Raw genomic sequence first — 19,755 nt, forward strand, 5'->3', positions numbered from 1 at the left:
AAGGAAGGAAGGAGTCAGGGACAAGAGTGAAGTCATTTTTTTTTTAAGAAAGGTATGCTCAAGGGGCGCCTGGGTGGCGCAGTCGGTTAAGCGTCCGACTTCAGCCAGGTCACGATCTCGCGGTCCGTGAGTTCGAGCCCCGCGTCGGGCTCTGGGCTGATGGCTCAGAGCCTGGAGCCTGTTTCCAATTCTGTGTCTCCCTCTCTCTCTGCCCCTCCCCCGTTCATGCTCTGTCTCTCTCTGTCCCAAAAATAAATAAACGTTGAAAAAAAAAATTTTTTTAAATAAAAAAAAGAAAGGTATGCTCAAGCTGAGGAACTCAATCATCTTACAACCATAACCTCAACAACTGCCCCCCAGCTCCGCCCCGGCAAATAAAACAAACAAAACTAGAATCAGATCTGGGGTAGAGGTTATTCCAGGTAATAGCCCTCCTAGACAGTCCCGGGAGCCAACTCTCAGGGGTGAGACCAAGTCAGTGGCAGAGACAGGCTCTCCCCCTTCACCCCCCAGATAACACCCAAACACCAGCCGCTAATCCCTCCCCATCTCAGCCTGACCAACACCAGCCACTCATCCCTGACTGGAGGACAGACTGAGCAAGCTGTCTGCAGGATGAACAACCCGGGTTAAGCAGGGTCAGTTCAAGTGCGTTGCCAAAGCAGGGGCCCCCGAACCTTTGGACAGAATCTTTTCAGAGTCCATGAGGCTCCAATCGGCATACAGTGGAGGCGTGATTCTGTAGCACCTCAGTTTCCACAGCCACAGGGCAGCAGGGAGAGCCCTGCGTTTAGTTCTGGCAGAGCCTGGTTCAAATCCTACCTCAGCCACTTTCTGTGGGACCTTGGGCACTTACCCTACCTGAGACTAAAATGAGGACAGAAAAACAAGAGTTTTTGGAGAGCAACCACACAATCTGCTGCAAAAGTGCCACAGGACAGGACCTGTCAGTAGGCACTTCGTAAATCTGCCTTCTGCCTGAAGGCAACTTCCTACTGCAAAAAGAGTCTTCAGAATATCGGGGGCTTCCCTGGACACTTGAGGCCCCCTTGCTGGGTTTGCCTCCCCGGCCAAGAAGACAAAAACAGAGCTGGCCCAGGTGCCAGAGCCCCCGGGCACATAAACATCAGAGGGCCAGCCGGCTACTGGCTTTCTTCCTGAGGGACCTGCCCAGAAGGGGGCCGGTTAGTGACTTCACCCTTCACTGAAACCACAGAAGACTATCGTGAGAAAGCGGGACTGACAGCCAAAGGGTCCACACACTGCCACCCCAAGCCCCCTAAGGCCTGAGAGGCTTCCAAAGAAAAGCTCTCTTGGCCTTAGGAACCAGGTTACAGAATTAACAATGTGGAAGGAGACACACGTTTACTCTGGTTTCAACACGCCTCTTCCCCATCCAGCAAAGGCGATTCCTTGCTCTGCCGGGAGGGAGGCCGGCCTAGGATAAAGTTAACCCTACCCGCTCCAGTCTGGAAGCCAGGTAAATGGTGGCAGGGACTTCGGGCAAGGCCCCACTTCCCCTCAGAGCCAGTCTGGCAACAGCAAGGCAGGCGCGGCAGATGCCCGGTGGGGTGTTCCCGGACCTGGGTGCGCTTGGGCTGCGCCTGGGCTGCAGGGGGCGGGGGAGGGGGGCAGGGTATGCGGCAGAGAGAGGACAGCGCCACGGCCCCCTGGCCACCTCCACCACCCGCCCCGGACTCAGTCCCAAACCCAGCCCGCAGGAGGCCAGGCAAGCCACTGACATTTGGCCCAACTTAACTTCCTGTTGTTAAGGAGGGAGGAGAACCGGGGCTGGGTAGGGGAGTGCCCAGTGAAGAGCCGGGAAAGAGCGTGAACAGAGCGGAGCCCAAATTATGGGAAAGCAAAGTTTGGGAATGATCTGCCCCGGTGGCATGCGGTACTACTGGCGCGTGGCGCCCACTCTGTGTTGACGTTTGGGGATTTTCTAGGCTTAGAATTACAAGGTTTGGTTGTTGGGGAGGAGTAAGAGGTAGTTCGGGCTAGAGTGGCAAGTTTTAATTGCGTTCTAATCGATTCCGAGACCTATCGGGCAGCCCCGGCCTCCCTGGGGCAGGGCCACCTGCTTGCCGGGCTCCCCGCGGGGTGGGTTTGAGGCAAGAGATGCTGCGGCGCACCTGACTCTCCCCGGCGCGGGCCAGGGCGCAGAGTCCAGGCTCGGCTGCCCACGGTCCCCACCCGCCCACCGTCCCTGGAGCCCGGTTCTCCACCCCACCCCCTTACCGAGATCCACGCCGGCCGCCGAGCCTCGGGTTAGCTTCTGCGTTCGCCTCGAGCCGCGGACGCGGCGCTCAGGACCCGCAGGCGGCCTGCGGAGCTGGGAGCCACCGAGGCAGCCCCGCGCAGGCTTAGCCGGGCTAGCGCCTGCAGTTCTGCTCGGCGCGGCCAACCCGGCTGGTAGCCGCCCCCATCGGCGGCGCGGCCAATGACAGAGCAGCCGGGGGCGCGGCCCGCCCCCGACCCGAGGCCCGCGGCCAATGGCAGTGCGGCGCGGAGCCCACCCCCGCTCCACGCCCGCTCCGCCCCCATGGGGCCAGCTGTCACCGCGTATGCCGCGGGCGCACGTGGGCTGTAGCCTGCCCCCAGAGCGGGGAGCCCCGGGCGCTCCCACCCAGACCAGCGGAGGGCCAATGAAGGCAGGGCGTGATGGTGCTGCTAGATGAAAACCTGGGCGCTAGAACCTTAGTGTGAAGGAAGAGGCTGGGGCTGGGCCTGGCTCCTTGGCTTGGGCAGCTGGAAAGCAAGCCTCAGCTTCCCCTTTTGAAAGTGCGGGAGCAGCATGGCACTTCCTGTAACGGTCGTGGACCTCCCTCCTTGCTTTGCTCCTTGACTACCCTGGGCTTCCGCAAACGCCCTGCTAGCTAATAGGCTCTTCCTTTCACCTGGACTGGCCGTGCTTCGAATACAGCTGGTGGGAAGAGGGAGGGTAGTACAGACCACCTGTGTTACCTTCGTCACAATCACCGAAGCACCCTGTTCTCTTGGCTGTCAGATGACTACCTTAATCTCTGCTCTGGGTTGCCCAGACCCCCTCAGCTCCAGAGGGCACCATCCACAGAAAATACAGTGTGAACAGCGTGGGGCCTAGCGAGGGGTGCAAAGCGACTCCGTAAGCGGTAAATACTACACATAGCTTGTGCAGGACTACTCCAGTATAGCAGGGATCACGAAACAGGGATCCCAGGGGCAGGAGCCATGTCTTGGTCACCTCTGAGACCCAGGGCCTATCACTGGCTTGGCCCCAGGTAGGCAACAATAAAGGTTCTTGGAACTGAGCTGACCCGGGAGAGAACAGGCAAGCTTGGGCAGTGAGAAAACAGTGTTGTGGCTCCAGGCTGCTGGAGTTTCCACAGCACCGGACCACCCTCTAGAGACACCACGTTCCCTTGCCAGGCAAGTACCAACAGAACAGTTGGCCCCCATCAAACCCGGGGTTTATTTTGTTCTCTCTGCTCCTTCCCAGGTGATCCTACTCCAGGCCTTTTGAGTTTTCCCAGGGATTGTCCTACCTGGTAGTTCTCTTGGCATCTTTCGGGTTCAATCAACTTCCTGCAAATAAGCCTCAGCAAAAGCCGCCCCTGCTCCGTGTGTAAAACAGCAGTGGCTCCCAGAGGGGCAGCTCTCCACTCAGAAAGAACTCCCCCTGTGAGGCCAGTTGATGGAGTGTTTTCTGGGCACGTTTTCTCATTGAATCCTGAGTATGGCTCTGTAAGGTACGTATCTTTATTATCCTTCCCTTTAACAGATGTGGAAACTGAGACTCAGGGAGGCAAAGTAACTTGTCAAGGTCACATGGTTAATAGGTAACAGAGTTGGAATTTGAGCCCAGAGCTATCTGATTCCAGAATGTGCATGCCTAACCACAGTGCGCTGGGGCCGCTACAGTCCTGCCCGTGCCTCTGGAGCACTGGACAGGCCACGTCTATCTCTAAAGGAACTGCTCTGGGGCCTGACCTGCCCAAACATTCCATTGAGCTCAGACCTGGGCACTGTCAGGGCAAGAGGTGAGAGCAGCCTGGCCGTGCTTTATTCACACACTGATATAGGAAACCCTAGACAGAGAGGAGCTTCAGGAGACACCCTCACCACAAAGCCTCAGTGGACACAGGGCCTCTTCCTTCTGGCCTGTGTCTGAGACACCCATGTTGGGGATCTAGCTGGAGATAGTCATTCATTCAATTCACAAATGCTATTGGCAGCTGAAGCTGAATGTGTTTCCTGCATTCATGTAACTCATGCTTCATAAGCATAAGTACAAGGTGTTACAGGAACTGTATTCTTTATTACTTTTATGTTTTTTTTATAATTCCAATCACCTTATCTCTAGCACAACGTTCTCCAAGTTAAATTTAACACTACTTCAGGAGCACTTTGGGCCAACCAAGTTTTGCAAGATAGCACTGTTCAGTATAGAAGTTTGATTAGCTCAAAAACTGAAACTTACCAGTGCCTTTCTAGACTCTTCCTCTCTTCTCCCCCACCCTACTCCCACCCAATCTCTTTAACTCTGGGGCTCGGGTAAGAAAGACCCTTGCTAGGTGAGCTTTTAGGGCAAGCTGGGAGCTGATGGGGGCTAACTGCGTGGATGAGGGTAAGCCTCGGGACTTCGCAAGCCAGTGGCCAGGGCCCCCCACCACCACACACAAGCCACCCTTCCTGGCCATCTCCCCAGAGGGTGGATAGAAAAAGAGACAGGAGACAATGCCACCCCCTCTGGACAGAGCAGTAACCATGGCATATCCTGCTGGACTGTGTGTCTGGGAGTTTATACAACTGAGCTCTTCAAAGAGAAGGTCATGCCATGTTAGAGCCGATGGTAGAGGAAATATCAGCTAAGCCCCTCACTTAACAGATTAAAGAAATAGAAAAATAAACGGAGCTGCAGGGAAGGGAAGGTGCTCGTGAGTGTCACGGAGCGTGGGAGTGGGTTCCAGGTCTCTAACGCCCCCGCCTCACTCCTAGCACGCAGGCAAGCTCACACTCCTTGTGCCGTGGCTCAGTATGCTATATTTAATAATAATCTCTTCCTCAGCCCACTCTGTCAGGACGGAGAATGTGTGCTGGTGAAGGTTGTCTGGGAGATACAGATGGCCACATTAGCATCAGAGGGAGGGAGAGAAGGAAGGCCCAGATTCATCCCTAAAAATATCTGCATCTCAGACTGGAAGCGATGGGTTTACCAGCACATACGTGCCTCCCTGGAAAAAACTTCAACTGGTGATCTCCGTCATCATTGGTTATCTACCTGATGGGTTCTGAAAAGGCTCTGGGGGTGTTAGGGCTGGCTTCTTTTTATTTCCAGCCTAGCAATTTGCTTGAAGGTCAGAGTTGAACTAAGTGGATTCCTTTTTTTCCTTTTCAAAGTTTTATTTAAATTCTAGTTAGTTAACATACAGTGCGATATTGTTTTCGAGGGTAGAATTCAGTGATTCATCACTTACATACAATACCCAGTGCTCATCACAAGTGCCCTCCTTAGTACCCATCACCCATCTAGCCCATCCCCCAGCCACCTCCCTCCATCAGCCCTCAGTTTGTTCTCTGTCATTAAGAGTCTCTTGTGGTTTGTTTTCCTCTCTTCTCTTCACCCCCTTCCCATATGATCATCTGTTTTGTTTCTTAAATTCCCCATTACGTGGATTCCTGAAGCAGAGATTTTCTGTGGGGGAGCCAGGGTGCCTCTCACGGCATTTGAATGGCAGGAAAAAGAGATATACCACCTGTGTCTCCCTGTCCAAATGAAAAAGGGTCCAGGACCTCAGACCTCTTCCTCCTGTACTGATGTTCCAGGAAAGCTGGTTCTCATCAGCTTCATCCCCACACTACTACCAAAAGCCTTTGGGCTTTCAGGAGAAACAGGAAGACTGGTATCTATACAAAGTCCAGTGACCTTCTTAAATGATGAGAAAAGGCAGACTGGTCCCAGGCCACCTTAGGAGCTATGTTTGGAGAAGGACTTCCTAAGCCAGGAAGTGGAAACATTTGTGCCTCCCTCAAACAGTGTATGAGAAGCAAGATCACTAGGTCCTTGTTCTAGCCCATTATCTTCCTGATAGGGCTCTGAATGCTCCATTTTCCATAGAGAAAACGTATAAATGTTTTCAAGGTCCGTAGGAACTCATCAGGCCTACCACATTTTCGGTGGGTTTTCCAGAGACAGTTTGGGGGAGAGATGGCACCTGTCAAAATCAGTAATGCCTGTAGCTCTTTGGGGACTGTGTGCATGTTGGCAGCAATGATGGGAAAGTCAGTGCTGGAGAGCTGAGAGCAGGAAGGAGATGAAATCCCAACCAGAGCAAATAGAGACAAAGAGTGGGTGTGCAGAGGGTGAGACATGGGATTATGAAAGTTGTCTATCCCCAGGCCCAGATACCCTGGGGAGTGTATATGCCTGTATGTCTGTGTGCACACGTGCAAGCGCAAAGCCAACTGTGAAATACAAGGACATAAGTCTGGTCCTTAGAGACACAAGAGGTGAAACAATGCTATAAAACCCATTGCATCCTCCAGGCAGGCTGGGCCACACCTGCAGCTCAGGCAGACTCGCGTTCATGCAAACCTGCCACCCATTCTAGAGCACACTGCTGAAATTGCACGGAGCTAGGGAAGCCGCTTCCAAATCCTCCGCAGTGAAGCTGGCAAGGACCAAGGACAGGGATACTTTTCTCTGTTCCAGCTCATGGAGGGGACTCACTCAAGTTTATCTGTCCATCCACCCCTCCACCCACCCATCCATTCATCATATATCCACCCCATAAATATGTACAGTGCAGTTATTCTAAGAGACGTTCTAGCTAAGTAATTAGTAACATAGTCTCTGAAGTCAAGATGCCTGAGTTTGAATCTCAGCTCTGCCATGTGTTAACTGTGTGACCCTGGGCAAGTGACTTAACCTCTCTGTACAGCAGGCTCCTCACCTATAATAGGGGAATAGTAATAGAGAGATGTGTGCATACTACAGTGACTGGTACATAGTAAATTATGTATAAATGTTTTTAAATAAAATAAATGGGGGGTGATATTAATAAGGATGTAGGGAACTAGAGTCTCTAAGAGGCATCATTATTAAGCAACTCCAGATCAGGAACATGGCCACTCCCATCTCTAAACTTGTGTGTTTGAAGAGAGTACAATTATCATCCACACCTTAGAGATGAAAAAATAGAATCTTGCAGAAGTGAAGTCACTCGCTCAAGCTCTCGCAGGAACCAGCATATGGCAGGGTGAATCTGACTGGCTGACGTGTGAGCCTGTGCTCTGTACATATTCCCAGCTACCAGACTGGGCACAGCTCCCAGGCCTGGCCAACACCAGAGCCCCAGTGGTGACTGGTCCAACAGATGTGCCCATGGTCCAACCGGATTTCACCTTCAGGACCAGTGTGTAGATAGAGCTATCTCTTTCCGAAGAAGTCAAGGCTAGCTGTCAGCGTGTTCCCCATGCAGTAGAAGAGACCCAACCACAATAGGAGAGAAAGAGATTCCTGTGATTGCAGAGACCAGAAGTGAGATCCCCAACAACCTTTCTTTGCAATTCTCTTGGTTCTGCCTTCCTCTGAGTTGGCTTTGTCTTCAGTCTGGTTTTCCTCATTGTAGCTACTGCCAATAGCTCTTGTTGCCACCAGCAACCTTATCCAAAAGAGAACATTTCCGGCCCAGCATTCCAAGCAGGAGTCTTGAGACCCACTCTGCCTGGATTGCATCACATGCCCACCTGAACTCTTAGGGTAAGCAGAGGACTGGAATGTGCTGATTGGCTGTGCAGGGCGGGGCCCCTGCCTAGCTCTGGGGGGACTCAGCCTCCCCTGAGACACCAGGCTGCGCGGGAGGGAGGCCGTCGCTTGATTGAAAGCAGAGTACAGTTAGGAAGGGAAGGAGGGACACACAGCCATGTGCTGGGTTGGTACAGATCAGGGCACATATGAACTCGCAGAAGGAATTCGTGCTTTTTGTCTCTCAGAGAGTCATGTCATTCTGACCTCCCCCCGTCCACACTGTACCCCCATCTGCCCCACATACCAACCCCCGTTAAGCTTCTCTCTAAGTGCAGTGCATCCTGTAGTAAATACATTTTAATTAAAATCGAATTCCTGCCCAACTGCTTTTCTGTTAAAATCTTTCCCCTCAGTGCAGTTCAAATGGCATTAGACTGCGCAGTGCAACCTGACCCCTGATGGGTTCAGAACGGCTCGTCCTCCCCTCGTCAGAGGAGTGCAATATGCAGGGGCACTCAGGGTATCACCGTGATGGAGCTGGAGCCCCGGGACAGAAAAGCCTGAGCAAGCCACACAGGTCAAATCCTGGTGGAAAGTGTTCAGGCTCCAACGACCTGTCTGCAACCTCTGCTGTCCATAATGGTGTGACTTCCAGCAAGCCAGTTAATGAAGAGAATAGCCCTTACTCATAAGGGCAGAGTAGGGAGCAAATCCGATGACAAACGTGAAGGCTTATTGTTGACCTCATTAAATGTCAGTTGCTTTCTCCCCTATTTGTGAGTGTGGAGATTTTATTTCATAGCAACTTGCTAAGCTACTATTGGGGTTCCCAGAACACCCTTTCCTGGAGGGTTCCAAGCAGGCACCAGCCCCTAGGGGACTAGGAAGGTGAAAGGGACAGCAGGCTGCGGGCGCGCCGGGAAGGTCCGTGCCGGGCTTCAGGCGCTACTGCCGCGCATGCGTGTTGTTGATGGCTTAGGGGGCAGTAGCTGGGCTCCTAGCAGTAGCTTCCTCCAGCATCCCTGAGTCCAGGGCCCCTGCGCATGCACCAATTTGGCAAAATGCACAAGCTGCTTCTAAGGGTCACTGCATCGTTAAGGTTGTGAGTGGTGAGAAATAAATACAAATCCCAGCTTCTCCTCAAGGGTTCCGGGTTGCCCGGGTTCAAGTTTCCCCTTAATTTCTCCCACTCCCATCCAAATTTTCTTCCCACTTACCAGCTCTGCCAAAGGATACAACTTTGGGCCCACCAGCCGACCCGAGATGCCTGCTTTCCATAGACCATTGTGTTGTGAACTCCAATCCCTATGATCATCCCTTATTCCAGATCCCATGAGTGATCCTGCTTCCCTGATCAATCCCTGGTATGATGGTAAATAAAACTGCCACTTCTTGTAAGCCGACCACAGGCGCATGCATTATTATTCTTCACGACATCCACATAGGACTGTGAGAATTTCTGACAATTACTGACTGAGACTATTGACACTATTTTACACTTTTTATATTAGGGTTCCAGATAAGTGAAACCAATAGGAGATATACAGAGACAGATAGACAAATGGATTCATTATGAGAAATTTGCTCATGTGATTATGGAGACTAAGTAGTCCCACAATGTACCCTTTGCAGGCTGGAGACCCAGGAAAGCCAGTGGTGTAATTCCAATCTGAATCTGAAGGCCTGAGAACCAGCCAGCCGAAGGCAAGAGTCATAGAGAGTCGTGCCTCCTCCAAGGTCAGGAGAAGACCAGTGCTCCAGTTCAGCAGTCAGGCTAAGAAGTGAATTCCCCCTTCTACTGCCCTTTTGTTCTACAGGCTCTCAAGGCATTGGATGAGGTCTGCTGACATTGGGGAGGGCAACAGGCATTCTACCCATTCTTATCCAGAAACACCCCCAAAGACACTCCCTGAAATGATGTGTAATCAAATACCTGGGCCAGCCAAGTTGACACATAAAATTAACCACCACACTTGGCTAAACCCAAACCAAAGAGGTTAAATACTGTGTCCTAGTAACTGGCAGAACTAGAATTCAAACCCTGGTGTATCTCACTCTTGCGCCTGAACTCCTGTCACTCACTGGCTCTGAAACCCGTCAGGAGCATTATCCCATTAATTATCAAAGGCTGCAAATGTGATGTATACTCATTAGGAATAGGAAAGACTCTTAGACTTATCAGTTTAAAATGTTCAAGATGCCAAAGAGGTGACAAGAAAAGATAATGGAACGTACCCCAAAAGGTGTACAAGCATTGCCAAGAGGAAATACATTGGAGGTCCGCTGGTCATCATACAAGTTGCACCTTATGCACACGGGTTTAGGCTGTGTCTCAGCTGAAGGGGTCTGATCGCTCTCTGTACAGCCATGTCTGAAAAGATATCTGACTTCTGGCAGAGAGAAATGCAGTAGTTGGTTCTCTGCACAGTTCACCACTCAACACCCTCCCACTGGCCAACAATCCCTGACAGTCCAACTGGGAGAAAATCAAAGAAGCAATTGAGTGAGGGCTGCTCTGGGTCTGTGCCTGAGAGTCACAGGATCCCAGCACAAAGCAGGGAGGCATGGCCAAAGCGGCCTTCTAAGAATGCCTGAGAGGCCAGCCCTCAAGGTTTTCCATTTCCCTGAGGACTGAGGGAAGCATCTTATGATGAGGCCGTGGCTGTCCCGTGGACCGAACGGAGCAAAGCAAATTTATGTGGCATGCATGGCTCATTAAGGGCAGAATAGGAGGAGAGTGACATGGGAGAGGGGCAGAGGGAGGACTAGGAAAGAGGTGACATAAAACATCACCCCACTGGCTCCAGCCTGTATCTCCCCACTCCTCCCCCAGCCCTTGTGGCCTCAGAGTTTCATACCGCTATTCCCTCCAAAGGGCCCTTCCTCTTGCTTTCCCACCAAGGACCATCACTCCCTTTCAGACTTGTCTAGATCACCACCCTGTGACATCTCCTCATCGCCTTGGTTCATGTTCCTTCCACATCCTGTGAACACTGTGTCCCTGTGACACTCCAGTTCTTTCTCACACACGTGTCACATCTTCAGAGAAGGGCCGTATCTCCTACATCCTTTCCTTCTTTATATTAAAAGTAGGCTTTTTCCTTTTAAAAGAAATGTTCATTTATTTTTGAGAGACAGAGGGCAAGCAGGGGAGGTGCGAGAGAGAGGGGGACAGAGGATCCGAAGCGGGCTCTGGGCTTGAACTCACTAGCTGTGAGATCATGCCCTGAGCCGAACTTGGATGCTTCACTGACTAAGCCACCCAGGTGCCCCAGGCTTTTCCTTTTTTTAATCAAAGCTGTGCTCAATCAAAAAGAGGAATATAAAAAGTAATGTCATCACCCAGAGATTTGGAGAATCAATACCTTGCTGGATATGGACCTATTTCTAGTATCAATATATGCACCTATGAAATTGTGTGGCTATATAGGCAAGATCAGAAAGGGGTTACAAGTTTGAGTTTTGTAGTTGAATCACCCTAAATTGACATCTGTGTGACCTTAGATAATTAATCCCTCTCTGAATCTCAGTTGTCTGGTATATAAAATAGGGACAGCAAAGTTGTTACAAAGTTGTCATGCGGTTGTTGTAAGGATGAAATGATCCACAGAAAGTCCACCAAGCATGATATATAAAATCACCATTTGTGGTGTGCATTTATGTACGTGTTAAAATACCCATAATAAGAAATTCACCATTTCGACCATTTCAAAGTGTGAAACTCGGTGGCATTTAGTAATTTCACAATGTGGAGTCACTATCAGCACTATCTCTTTCCAGAACATTTCTAGCACCCCAAAAGGAAATCCTACACCCCTTAGGCTGGCTCTCCCCGCTCCTCTCTGCCCCAGCCCCTGGCAACCACTAATCTGCTTTCAATCTCTAAGGAAAATCACTTTCTCTTCAACCGTTGTCTCTCCCTCAGATTTTCCCGACAGCTTTCCATTCAAGCCTCTCTCCAAACAAACTAAAGCAAACTTAAAGAAAGGGAAACAAACACAAAACTACAAAGCAAACGCAGAGGAACGATTTGGCTCCTCTCCTTGAGGCCCTAGAAGTCCCATCAGGAACTTTCTGTCCCTGCTGGTTTTGTCTGTCTCCAGGCTCCCTCACCCCAAATGCTGTCGCCTGGCTCTCTCCTGAGGGTGGCGGGGCCTTCTGGTTGTCAAATTCATGTTCTATTTCCAGCCGTCATCCTCGTCATCCGTCATGTTTTTGCACCGCATGACGCCTTGCCCCCTCCCCTTTCTCAAAACCCTCTTTCCTTCCCAGACACCTCTTGTCCTATGTCTCTGGCCACCCAGCCTCAGTCTCTGTGCCTTCTTCCCTTCACCGTCCACAGCTCCCCTCGGGTCATCACATCCGCTGCCCCAGTGCCCACTATCACACGGACACCGGCCACTTCCAACTTCTCCTCCATTCCAGATCCCTGCGTTCATCTGCCCCCAGGACCTCCCAGAAGTCCTCGAGACTTCTCACACTCAACAGATGCGCACTGAATTGTCCAAAACGCACTAAATATTCCTAATCTCACTAACGGTGGTCCCCACTTCCCAAACTAGAATTTTCAGAGTCCTCTGTGGTTCCTCTCTTTTTTTTCTAAATCTTTTTCTTTTCCAAGTGGATAACAAAGCATGTCGGTATAGTTCAGAACCCTCTCTTGGGTCGCCTCCCTCCTATCCCGCCTTGTTGCCACAGTCTTAGTTTGGGTCCCAACATCTCTCAACAACTACAACAACCTCTTGAAAATCCACATGTGTCCTTTCCATAACTGTCAGGATTCCATGTTCCAAAGACAAAAGCAATCAGGTTGTTCTCCTATTTAAGTATCTCCGTCTTCTAGAGTATACAGTTAAACTCCTCACCCTCAGCCCCCAGAATATGCTAGAAGCTATCACAAATCCTCCACTCTCTAGCATGGGTGGGCTTTCAGGTGAAGCTGCTCCCAATTCCTGGCCTCAGGGGTGGGACACATGACCCAGGCTGGGCCAACTGGCAGTCTCCACCTCTCCGGCCCCAGTAATTGGCTCAGGCCCAAGTCAGAGCCAATGAAACACAACTCTGGGCTTTTATTTGAGCTATGGGGAAATCAGACCTCTTCTTTACACTGGACATAAAGGAAGAAGGTACAGAGACTACAATGGCTGCATCTTGTGACCCAGGAGAGCCTCAGATTGGGGCCATCACTGGGCAGAGGAAAACCTCACCCCGGTGACATCTTTTGGGGCCTGGATCAAACCCTACCCATAACCATATACCCTTGGTCTCTTTTGTAAATGTAAGCCAACACATTTCCGCACTCTTTTTTTTCTTAAAATAGTTTGAATTAGGTTTTTTTATTACTTGCAAATTGAAGTTCCAACTCATACCTTTCAAGTCAGTATTTTCCAGATTTTGCTGAACATTAGAATCACCTGGGGGAGCTTTTAAAACTCCCAGGGCCAATTCAATCCTAACATCTCAGGTAGGTGCCAAGCATCAGTCATTTTTAAAGATCTCAGGCGATTTCACTGCATGGTAAAGTCTGGGAATCACTGCTTTAAGCCACGCAGGCTGCTTCCTCTGGGCTCCCCCAGCTCCCCGCCTACCAAGTAACTAGAGTTATTTTCACCCCATATTATTGTCCTCTCTCTTTGGACTTTGAGAATCTTAATGGCAGATTCATGTCTTTATCCCTCTGCCTTGCATATGGTAGACTTCAGTAAGAGTTAAATAATGAACAGATGACCGACTGAATGAATGAATGGGACAAGTCCATGCCATCTTCTGGTGTATTTTTAACTTCAAGGCACCTTGAACTAGATACAAAGTAAGAATGTTCAGGCTCTGGAGCCAGAGAGCCTTTGCCCAAATTCTGGCTTGATATGACTCAGGGCAAATACCCAGCTGCCAATGCCTCCTTTCTTCATCTATAAAATGTAAATACAAATAGCTCTTACATCACAGTGATGTCAGGATTTCATAAGTTATTACATGAAAAATTCTTAGAACATTGCTTGGTACATAGTTACAATAAATGTCAGCTCCTCCCTCCCTTTCTTTCCTTCCTTCTTCTCATCCTTCCTTCCCACTTTCCTTCCTTCCCTCCCTCCCTCCTTCTCTCCCTTCCTCCTTCCATCCCAGATAAATTTTTTAAAATTTTTTTTATGTTTTATTTTACATTTGAGAGAGAGACAGAGACAGAGACAGAGAGTGAGCAGGGGAGGTTCCGAGAGATGGAGACAGAATCTGAAGCAGGCTCCAGGCTCCAAGCTGTTAGCACAGAGCCCGACGCGGCGCTTGAACTCACAACCAGTGAGATCATGACCTGAACCAAAGTTGGACGCTTAACTGACTGAGTCACCCAGGTGCGCCCCTCCCCCACCAGATAAATATTAAGTACAGACTCCTTGGGTTGGCTAAGAAGCGAATGGGTCGTGAGGTGGGGTAGACAGTACATATGGAGGACTCCTTGCAAAATCCCCTGACTAGAAAGGGACACACAGACTAGGAAGAGGCAGACAGAGAGTGGTTTCTGGGATTTTCATTTCTCTGCTGAAAGCCTTAGCATGTTTAGATGCAGAAAGAAAGATGTTGAAGGGTCAAGAGGGGCAGATTCGACACCTGCCGTGGCCAGATCCACGAGAGATGGGAGGAGGGACAGCCTTGGACCAGAGGAGGATGGGTCTCTCTCAGACGCAAGAGGAATCACAGCAAGGAGGTGAGGAGGCCAGGGAGGCCGCAAAGGCTTCACACCTGTGTGCCATTTGGAGGCTGTTTTCCTTTGCAGTCTGTTAATGTGGGTGAATTGTGTTCAGGTGACTGGAAGTTTACTATGTGGGGGTGGAGAGCCAATTACTGGTTGGTGGCAGAACAAAAGACTTGTAAAATTCCCAGTGCTGCTGGGCTTGCCCGGCCCACAATACCAACAGCACACAATCGGGTATTTTCAGAGGCACCTGAATAGAGCCTGTTATTTGCAGGAGGCCAGGTGAAGGGCTATTGTTTTGTATTATTCATCTCAGAGAATTTCATCTGTCTTAAAGGAACTCTTTTTCTGCCTGGGAGGAAGAGAAAGCACTTCCGCAGAAGAGCACAGCTTTGTAACAGAATTCGTTGCATCAGAACTTTTCACCCGCAAGGTCTCTGTCGTTACGAACCTACATGCTTCTACGTTGTTAGCAGGGTGGTTGCAGGGCTCTTTGCCATGTTAGAGGCAGTGGTAAGCATCCAGATAAGGACATCCTTGAAAACATCACTACCCTCCGCAGCTCTCCGTTTTCTCTGTGAAAGGAGGGAGTAGCACTATGGGCCTGGCCGCTCCCTTCCTCCCTCCCTTCCATCAACATGCATTCGCTGAGCTCCCATCAGACGTTGGGTGCAACTGTAGACACTGTGGGGGTGCAGAGATCAACAAAACCCGATTAAGCCATTGTGCCTGCCCTTGGTTAGTTTGCAATTTCGTGGGGGAAACAATAACCGAAATCACTGTGTTGTGGTTCAGGCTTTCATCATCTCTCATTGAAAACCCTTCAGTGGGTTCCTAACCAGCTTCCTTGCTTTGTTGGGTTTTTCCACCACTGCGGGGAAAATGTTTATGAAGCACATGTCCAATCTGGAGGCTGATATCCAGCCCCATAACACGACAGGGACCCCATGCCTCATTTCCTTTACTCATGCTATCCTCTCCTGAAACCCTATGTCTTGCAAACTTAACCTTCAAGGTCTTGCATTACCTGCACCCACACCTTGGTGGAAAGAACTGCTCGCTCCTACTGTACTAACCCCAATGTTTTTAAACACACCTCAGCTGTAGCGCTGATCACGGCATGACCATTTACCTGTGTGTCTCTTCTAGGAGCCTGTACGCTCCTATATTAGGAAGGGGCACACCTGAGTTAGTCAGCGCATGGCACTTAACTGGTACTGAATTAATGATTGTGAAGTCATCAAATGCCATAGGTGAGAAACGTGTTAGGAGAGGCACAGTCTCTGGGGAAATTCCTGGGTATAAATATAAAGCCCTGTGTTCTCCCAAGCCATAATTGTGCATCTGAAGGAAACTCAGAGAGCAGGGACCTGGGGACTTTCTTCTAGTATCGCGAACAAGGAAACAAAGCATAACACATCAGTCTTATCCCCACCATACAGCTTTGCAAATCTTCTCATTTTGCCCTGTTTGCTTCAGATGTTTTTGTTGTTCTTTCTTTCTTTTTTTTTTTTTTTTTAGAAACACAACCATTATAGGTAATCATAACCCCGAAGGGACACATTCCCTTTCCTCATGAATGGTGTTCTTCATGGTGCTTAACATTCTAATATATATTTTTTACACCATTACCATACAGGCATATATTTCTAAACAAGGTTTTGTAATGTTCTTCATATTTCTAAACATTAATTTGATATGAATTCATACTATGAAATTATGATGTTTTACCTTTGTCTTTGAGATTGATCCATGTTGATATTTGAAAATTATTCACGAGGGTCTGCTTTGTTGGTTAGTATTCCACTGAGTAACTGTAACACATTTGATTTGCTCGTTCGCCTGCTGAGAGACATTTTTTGCTATTATAATTGATATCACGAAAACATCCTGTGTATATCTCCTTCTGGACGTGTAAGAGTTTTTCCTACATGTGTAGAATTGGTATGGCTGGATCATAGGGAATATTTATTTTCATCTTCACTAGGTAGGAACACATTGCTCTCCTAAGGGATCCTATTTCCTGCCATCGGTGCTGTCTTACCCAGAATGCACCAGTGCAATCCACAGTTGGCGTTATCAGACTTTAAAAGTCTTGCCAATCCGATGGGGATAAAATACCTCATTGTCATTTTAATCTGCATTTTCCCAGTTACGGTGGAGGTGAAGCTTATGTTTATTGAACATTTGGGTGTCATTTGTTTGTGAATTTCCAAGTCATACCCTTTGTTCATTATATTCTGCTAGGTGGCCTTTTCCTTATTGATTGTAGAAGTTCTACTTATTCTGGATATAGTCCGCATCTCATCTTTTTATTTGGTTGTGTCTTTCCTTGAACTTTTGCCTTAATCTTAATTTATAACAAATTTATTGTTTCCTTTATGGTCTGTGGGTTTGTTGTTCTTTCTCTCTAAAAAATATTTCCTTACCTGAATGCCATAATTATAGCCTTTTATATGTACATTCTGTTCCAAAAAGTATCACATTCTTTTTTTTTCTTGAGTTCCATCTTGAATTTTCACTTCTCCATATGGAAACCAATTATCCGACCTTGTTTACTGAATGGGCTATCCTTGGTCATATGTCCGTTATTCGGATACATGTGGGTCTATTTCTGGGCTCTCCCCTCTATCCCATTGGTCTATTCCATTCCTGCACGAATTCCTTCAGATCAGTGGCTTCCTCATAGGCCTTAATAGCTGGCAGGGTCAGTCTTCTTGTTTTTCTTCACAGTCACTTAAGCTATTCTTTGGACTTCTCTCTCCCACATGAATTTTAGAATTGGCTTGTAAATCTTTATTGAGATTTTGGTAGGCATTTTGCTAAATTTACATACTAATCTGAGAAATTCTCACATTTGTGGTATTGAATTTTCCAATCTGTGAGTCAGGTAAAGCTCTCCGTTTTCTCAGGTTTCCTTTTGTGTGGGATGTGGCCAGGAGCCCCGGAGCACCATTCCCAATGGAAGAGTAAAGTGCATCTGAGAAAGCGATCACCGGGCGTGGGCAGAGCCGAGCCAGCAGGAAATGAGAACAGGCTGTTCAAACGGACTGCCGAGGTTTGGCTGCTTCCTAACCCCACTGTGGCAGATACTACCAGTGCTCCAAACCTGGGGCTCTCAGCTGCCTTCCAACCTGGTTCTTTAGGCAGTCCCCCCACCCCCATCAGAGCTGGTGATGCCGAGTGATGAAACCACTATGCCACCCCGCCTAAATCTCTCAAAGCAGAGAGGCATTTGCTGGGACCCTATGACATCCCAGCACTGGTGGCTCTGAGGGACTTTGCAGGCCTGCATGGGGCTCCGGGCCGGCTGCCTTCCACAGACAGAAGTACGGGCACATAGTACCCAGGAGCTTCTCCCTGGAGAAATGGTAGATTTCAGGCAAACCAAAGCGCCGAGTAGACTGAACAAGGGCCTACTTTGCCACACGATCCGGTTTTGACTTCTCATTCCTGCTACCAGGCTCCTCTGTGTTTGTAAGTGCAGAAAACCTTGGGATCTGGTCCCCGAATGCCTGGTAGTGGAAGCTCTTTATGTTTCCTTACACCTTTTATGGAAACAAATCACTACAGTCTATTATGGAAAGATGACAACAGAGGCCTCAGGATCTCCACCTTGCTCCCCCTGGACCTTCTGCATGTGGTGCACAGGAGGGGCTTACCTGGCGCGGGTTACAGTCGGAGAACGTGTCTTCAGTACCCATCACATGTCAGGCACTGGGTTAAGGGCTTAAAAGATACGTCCGCAGCACAGCGACACGATCATCTTCCTTTTGAGATGAGGAAAAAAAGGCGCAGGGAGCTGAAGTGACTCATCCCACCAGGGTCCCACAGACAGTCGGTGAGAGAACTGGGAGCCAAGCTCGATCTACCTGTGGCCGTGGAATCCAGGTCCAGTGCCATGAACTCACTTTCGCCTGTTCCTGACGAGAGGGAGAGGGAAGAAAAGGGAGACACAATGGAAGGAAGAGAGGGAAAGAGGAAGCTGGGGGCGGGGAGGGAGGGAGGCTGGTGGAGTTGGAGGCTCCAGGGCTGACCCCCTTTTTCCTCCCCCAAGGTCTGCATCCGGGGGTCCTGTGCACCTAGAAGCCCCATTACCACAGTCTCCCAGAGTGCTCCTGTTTGCCCTAGGAGGAAGGAGGGGGGGAGGACAGATCTCCACAGCCGAGGACCCTCTCTGAAGGGGAAGGCACAGTTCATGGAGGGCTGCCGGGTGCAGAGGAGAGTCCTGAACCCAATTAGCAAGATAGCCTGACCTTTGCAACAAGGCCGGAAAAGCCTTAGCCACCCATGACCGCTGTGGCCCGGGAGGGGGGCCCGCCTAAAGACCAAAGGGAGTACTAGAGAGGGGATCTGAAGAGTATAATTGGGTTAAACATTATAAAAACAAACAAACTCTTCCAGACATAGAAACATGTATCTCGAGGGGTAGAACTCAAAATTTTCTTTTCTCTGTTCAGGTATTCTACTCTATGCAGAGATTACAGTGGGTATAATTCTCTTTCTCTTGCTTCATTTGCTGGGTGTTGCTAAGAGATCATCCCCGCCTCTCAGCGGATGGAAGGGACAGGGTGTATGTGAGCAAAGGGAGTGGTGGTGGGTGCGGGGAGGCCACCGCAGGGAGGAGCTGGCCTCCTGGGAGCAGATGCTCAGGTGAGGTGCACATTCCATAAGGCGTGTTGCTGGGCCATTACCTCAGCCAGGAAGGAACACTCTGGACTTTAGAATTCACTTTTACCTCCCTCTTCTCTGCTCCTGGCTCCCCAGAACTCCTCCCTTTCTTGATGGCTCCTGAAGGAGTTCTAGAAGGCCGTCTCTTGTCCCCGGATCCCTGGGGTACGGGCCTAATTGGAAACCACTCCGGTTTGCCCCTCGGTAGGAAATGAGGCAGACAGGATGTTGGTGCCAAGGCAAGCCAAAACCCTAGTCATCATGGGAGGCGTCTGCAAGCTTCCTGCCATGAGCAGCTGGGCTCAGCTACAAGGCATGCTGGGACAGGAGTAGTGGGAGCCGGCCCCAGGGGTGACGGACTGGCAGGGGCTCCAGGCAGGTGGGCGGGGCTCTGACAGAAAGCATCTCTGGCATGTGCCAAGGGTGTGTGTCCTCAGGTGGGCAGCAACATCTCCTCTCCCAAGAGTTCTGTAGTTCTTCCTCTCCAATTGCTCAGCCTGTGCCGATCCCTGTGCAATTATTTGAGCAGCCAAAGAGGACAGACAGAAAACAGTGGTGCAGGGGAGAAGGGACCATGCCAAATCTGCCAAATTCAAATATCTCTGTTATCCTTTGCCACAATACTGTTGCGCGGCTGTGGCTGCTTCTGGCTCCCAAAGGTGGC

The 19,755-nt window shown here is 49.8% G+C and overlaps 1 protein-coding gene and 1 long non-coding RNA gene across 17 annotated transcripts in view; one reads left to right on the forward strand and one right to left on the reverse strand.

Annotated features, from left to right (window-relative positions):
- MICAL2 (microtubule associated monooxygenase, calponin and LIM domain containing 2) overlaps positions 1–2,405 on the reverse strand; it is a 224,413-nt gene extending 222,008 nt beyond the window's left edge. For 6 of the 16 annotated variants that reach the window (XM_040456844.1, XM_040456847.1, XM_040456849.1 and 3 more), the window contains exon 1: positions 2,242–2,396. The gene's annotated coding sequence lies outside the window, so the exon portion shown is untranslated. Of the gene's footprint in view, positions 1–2,241 lie in introns of all 16 variants that reach the window. The other 10 variants (XM_040456854.1, XM_040456852.1, XM_040456853.1 and 7 more) reach the window with 4 other exon arrangements.
- A 1,167-nt stretch (positions 2,406–3,572) lies between these two features.
- On the forward strand, positions 3,573–9,283 carry LOC121018207 (uncharacterized). The gene is made up of 3 exons (XR_005785084.1): positions 3,573–3,731; positions 7,614–7,744; positions 8,953–9,283. It is a non-coding gene; the product is annotated as an uncharacterized LOC121018207 (long non-coding RNA).
- Positions 9,284–19,755: the final 10,472 nt, after the last annotated feature.

This window comes from Herpailurus yagouaroundi, unplaced genomic scaffold (assembly GCF_014898765.1).
Source record: "Herpailurus yagouaroundi ecotype Mexico unplaced genomic scaffold, PumYag 218, whole genome shotgun sequence".
NCBI classification, from domain to species: Eukaryota; Metazoa; Chordata; class Mammalia; order Carnivora; family Felidae; genus Herpailurus; species Herpailurus yagouaroundi.